This window comes from Colossoma macropomum, unplaced genomic scaffold (genome assembly GCF_904425465.1).
Source record: "Colossoma macropomum unplaced genomic scaffold, Colossoma_macropomum, whole genome shotgun sequence".
Lineage (NCBI taxonomy): Eukaryota > Metazoa > Chordata > Actinopteri > Characiformes > Serrasalmidae > Colossoma > Colossoma macropomum.
Window position 1 is genome coordinate 10,603,810 of NW_023494789.1, and position 6,045 is coordinate 10,609,854.

Sequence of the window (6,045 nt, forward strand, 5' to 3'; positions counted from 1 at the left end):
AAGATTTAGGCTTTTTTAACAGAAGCCCCAGTCAGGAACTGATGAAACCGTGACTAAGTCTTTCCTTATCTGAAATAAATGGTGAACACACATATTGTACATTTCATTAGGGTTGAGTTTTGTAACATACACACTTTAAAAAACTGGTGCCACTGAAGGATCTTTGAGTGATGACATAGAATTTAGTTCCCCAAAAAAGCTTTGAAAAAGAGATTTGAGAGCGTGAAGAACTTTTTAAAGGTTTAAAGAACCTTCACATGATGTAAAGGTTTGACACCGATTTAAAGGATCCACATGATGGAAAACAATACTTCCAACATCTCCAATATCCAATATTTATTATTTCATTGAAAGGAAAGTTTGATATTGTATATAAACATATTTTAAAAATGTATTGTTCAATATCTAGTCCATATATATATATATAAAATGTATCTATATCTATATATGCACTGATGAGGCATAACATTATGACCACCTCCTTGTTTCTACGCTCATTGTTCATTTTATCAGCTCCACTTACTGTATAGGTGCACTTTGTAGTTCTACAATTACAGACTGTAGTCCATCTATTTCTCTGCATGCTTTGTTAGACCCCTTTTATCCTGTTCTTCAGTGGTCAGGAGCCCCATGGACCCTCACAGAGCTGGTACTACTTGGGTGGTGGATCATTCTCAGCACTGCAGTAACACTGATGTGATGGTGGTGTGTTAGAGTGTGTTGTGCTGGTCTGAGTGGATCAGACACAGCAGTGCTGGTGGAGTTTTTAAACACTGTGTCCACTCACTGTCCACTCTATTAGATACTCCTACCTTGTCAGTCCACCTTGTAGATGTAAAGTCAGAGACGATAGCTCATCTGCTGCTGCTCAGTTTGTGTTGGTCATTCTCTAGTCCTTCATCAGTGCTCACAGGATGCTGCCCACAGGACGCTGTTGGCTGGATATTTTTGGTTGGTGGACTATTCTCAGTCCAGCGGTGACACTGAGGTGTTTAAAAACTAATTGTAGAACTACAGGAGGAGGTGGTCATAATGTTATGCCTCGTCGGTGTATGTGTATATATATATATATATATATATATATATATATATATATATATATACACATATAGATAGATAGATAGATAGATAGAAAATGAAGCTGCGCAAACGGTCATTTTAAATTCATTTTTTGTGTGATGTCACAAAAATCTTAGCATTTTCAGCCCATGAAAGTTTTGCTCTACCCACACTAAAGTTATAAAGAGAGTTTCAGGCCAAACTGCTTTCTGAATGAGGCACAACCACAATTAATCTGACCAGAGGTCACTAACATATGTCATAAAAACTGCCCGTTCAAAACCACAATCACACTAGACATTTGTGGTCTGTGTCACTTGCTAAATTAATGTGACTGAGGCTGAACTGGAAGAAAAAAAATCTTCCTTTTTGGTCCAGTTAGCAAGCTAGCAAATATGAACAATACAAACACAAAAGAAAATGTAAGACTAGATAATTACATAAGAGCATAATGCTGCACACTGAGTTGTAATTAAAGGTGTTGATAACTGGCATGGATGGTGGGTTGATTTCTTTGTTCAGCTGTGCCAACTCGCCTACTGTAAACAGTAAAACTGCAAAAGAAAACATAATTATTCCAAATTAGCATCGAGCCGCATACAGAGTTGTAGTAAAAAGTGCAGATAACTAGCATGTTTGGCAGCAGTGTGGTGACTGGGGTGTGCAGCTGTGTTTAGCCAAGAAGCCAACCTAGTTTGAAAGCTGGCTTACTCATCTATTTGTTGAGAATGTTGATTTGAAGCAGAAATGATGTCATGTTTAATGATGAATAAGAAATGGCAAGAAATGGTCCATTTTTCTTGGAAAAAGCATTGGCGCGTCTTTATGGGGACTTCTTCCTTGGCCATTTTTACGCTTCTTCTTTGTTTTAGACAGACACAACTAAGCCAAGTTGGCCTAAAATTGCCAGTGGGTGGAAGTGTGGAGCGACAAACTGACCTTCATGATTTTATTGTCTGATTTCTGCTCAACAGAACCAGACAAATGACAGTCAAAACTGGACACCCAGATATACAGCCAGTAAACCAGACTGTCCAGGTGAAAACTGGACGGGTGGCAAACCTAAAGGTGATTTGAGTGCAGTGCTTAGCCAAGCTGCCAACTTTGCAGTTCAGAAGTTGGATAACTTGCCTAAGTACCAAATATTGCAGACTCATGCATAATACACAGATTGTATATATGTGTCTGATGGGAGAGTGAACACATATATGCCTAATATATGGATCACAGATATAAGTGTGATACATATCACATAAATACATACATGTCACATAAATGTCTATATGTGACTAATATAATTTGGATAAAGGGGAAATCTATATATGCTAATATATGTCATATTGTATGTAATATATGCTGCCATATATTAGATTTATGTATGGGTATAGCCAATGGGGAAGAAATATTAAAAGATTTGTGCTCAGACGCTGCTAAAAGTAGTGTTTCCTCTATTTTGGAGTGACAGGCCACACCTTCAGAGGTCAGTGCAGCCAATTCAGTAGTGCTATTAGTTGAGAATGCAGATTCATGAGTTGAAGGTTTCCAGAGTTAAACCTGATTCAAAGTTTTGCTCATGCAATTTATTCGGAAGCCTACAATGCAAAAATTATACATATTCCACTGAAATGAATGAATGCAGTTTTGCTTGCGAAATTTTGCTGACAAAAGTTTGTGTGACTGAGCCTTATGGAATAAAGACAGTTTGGGCAATGATTATGTAAATTTGAGTTTTGACTGGTTTTGGTAAGTTAAACCAAAGAAATGCTGGACGTATACCTCAAGAAAAACATGAAATAGGAAAAAATTAGATATGGAAATATCTGGAACCTTTACATTAAATGGAGATTCTTTGAACTTTAAAAGCTGACACATCTCATTTTACCCATTTAACTTTCTCTACAGAACCATTGACTAAAATGACTTTTTAAGAAAGTGGCTCTTCTAAAGAATCATGCAAATGATTTTAAGAATGTGGGTTAGATTACTTAAGATTAGATAAAGTAGTCATTATAGTAACAGTAAGTAATAGTTCAGACAGGATATTATCAGGTCCTCAGAGCATAGGTAACACACATTTACCAGCATGAAAACTCTTGTTCACCAGAGGAGAAAGCCGGATAAAGATACTGACTTAACTTTCCTAATAAGTGTGAATTTCCAGTATTGCCAAGTCTAAATTTTTACTGAACAATGAGGCACTGTAAGCAGGAGTGGAACAGAAACTGTGAGGTTTCTGTAACCTTAACTGGCAAAACTGAGCACAAGGAGCCACACATCAAAACAGGTAAATCACTGAGCAAGGGCTTTGTGAAAAGACATCCTTTTGCACGCATCACTTTTACAGCACACCTACAAAGCAGAAGTGAAATTATTGGTGCATTTTCTCATACTGCCAGGAGGGGCCCTCAGAGTGAGTGGGTTTATAATTAGACGACAAAATAGGGACCCGAAACCAAGAGAAACAGATGATGTCATCACTTATTTCCTGCATTATTGGCTAATATTGCAAAACTTGACTCTTTTTTGTGCCTTTTCTTAACATCTGCACATGTAGAAAGGGACAGAAATAACTGGCACTACATCAAGAACTGAAAGCAAGTTCAGCCATAAATTGAATGTACACAACTACCTCAAATGTGGTTGATTAACCAAGATATATTTGCTTCTTTAGTTTTTTTATTGGAGCTACAAAGCTAATGTAGCTATTGAATAATAAAAAACCTATATCTCACCAAGTAGCAACAATTTACCAAATATTTCACCAATAAATCATCAAACACTTGCCTTGAAACGTGTTGTGTTGTTGTAGTAGTCATCTTGAAGCTTAAATTTTGGCTGTATGTCAGTGTGTTTTTATAGATAGGGTCAGAAATCACATAAGCAAGTCTATCTGAGATTGCTTACAACTTGGTATGATTTGTGAGTGATCTCAAGTGGGTGATGATACAGGCATGCAGTCTGCATGATGACATAAGCTTCCATTAGCTGTGTAGCTCCCATGCAAAACTAAAGAAGCAAACAACATACATCGAAACGTCTTGGCTGAGGAAAATTGTGTACATTTGACTTTTGGTTAAACTCTCTTTAAAGAACCTTCGGTAAAAACATCTTTCACAAAATCCTGCAGAATTCTCCACTTACCCCTTGTGTGTTTGGTGTCCAAATTTTGCTTCAGTTTAGCACTGGAGCTACGAAGCTAACATTGCTAACAAACACTAGTCGATGATCACCCAAATCTTCTGCAGTCTCTCAGCCTGCTTAAACTGCATCCAGTCTTTATTAAGGTCACAGGACTTGATGTAGTTTCAGACACTGTTTGACTGACTGTGAACTATAAAGATGAACATAACTTCATGTAGCTGAATGCCGCAGGCAGCCATTTAAGACTCTGCTAACTCCTCTGCAGAATCCAGTTCACTTTACATGCATGCACAGCATGCAGGCATATGGATGCTAGATTAGAACGGCGATTTCTGTTGTCTCTATTTATAAACATATATCTTCAAGAAAAGAGAGAAGTATTAGACATGTATTCATTGAAAAGATTTAGGTGACTGCTGACTTCTAGAGTTTTTAGTAATGCTAGCTTTGTAGCACCAACTTTAAGCTAAAGCAAAATTTGGACATGAAGCCTGACTACATCTGGGGTAGGTGGAAGATTATGTATATGTTAAAGATATGTAAATCCTGATGGTTTTGCTTTCTAATGGGAATTGGCTTATTGGTTACCATTCGAGACCTCTAGTTTCCTGCAGGACACCCATAGATCCCATTAAGAAACCATCAAATACATCTGGAATCAGTCCCAACACACCTGTTGAACCATTAGATTCCTTAACATTGTGATATAAACCCATCAGGAAAACACAAAATACAACTAGTGACTATTCGACACTGATAGGAACTGGCAGAAGCTTTTAATGGTGTCTTTGATTTTTTTTTTTTCAGCTATAAAATGTTCCCCTTGACCCAAATGTAGTCAATCAAAGACATGTTTGGTATCTGATGCTACTGAAACTACGAGGCTAATGTGGCTGACACGTAAAGGAAGCGTATACCTCATGAATTAGCATTTTGCAAGCTAAAAACATGACTGAATCATCACCCACTTGAGATCACTTAACAGCCACATTAGGTTGTTCGGCTTAAGTGGTTTTTGACTCTATCTATAAAAATAGATAGAAGTACGGCCAAAATTCAGGCTTCATGATAGCAACTACCACAGGTTCTAGCATGCACACTCTTTTGTCCAATTTTATACAAAACACCACACCGTAGTGTCAGAAACCACCTAAACAGTCTATCGGAGATTATTTGACAACTCAACATGGTTTGAGGCCAACTTCTGATTATTTAGGCATGTGCAGTTTGCACAATGCTAACTGACCGATGTAAGCTTCTATTACTTGTTAGCTACACTAGCCTGACAGCTCAGGCGCAAACTAAAGAAGCAAACTTCAGATACCAAACGTCTTGGCTGACTAGCTTTTGGATCAAGGGGAAATGGTGTAGATTCAATTTGTGCAGAGGCATCGCTGTAAAAAGTGACTTCCTATAACAGCAGATGAGATCATCTGCTGACAATAGATTTTCTATTCAGTGCTGAGCTCCAAGAGTAACTATTTCGGTAAAATACATATTTGATTCCGAAAATGTCTTTGACCTGATACAGCCTCCAGCAAATTGTGATCTTTTGATTGGAAGGCCTAAGAAGTCATTCAGGCTAATGATGTTTGCAGATGTAATTGGCTTTTGTTAGTATGAAAAAGTGGCTAATGTGCTAATATACCAACAGACTCATTCCTGTGAGAGCTGCAGAGAAGCATGAAGGTAAAAATAGCTGTGCAGTAAAGCGTTAAAGTGCATGAAGCATGCTTGTGTATATGTGAGAAAATAGCAACAGGAACACAGGTGAAATTTCTCCTCTTTGAAAAACATAAAACAGGATCCACCCGTGTGAAAGCATATCTAGCCGTGAAAGCGTAA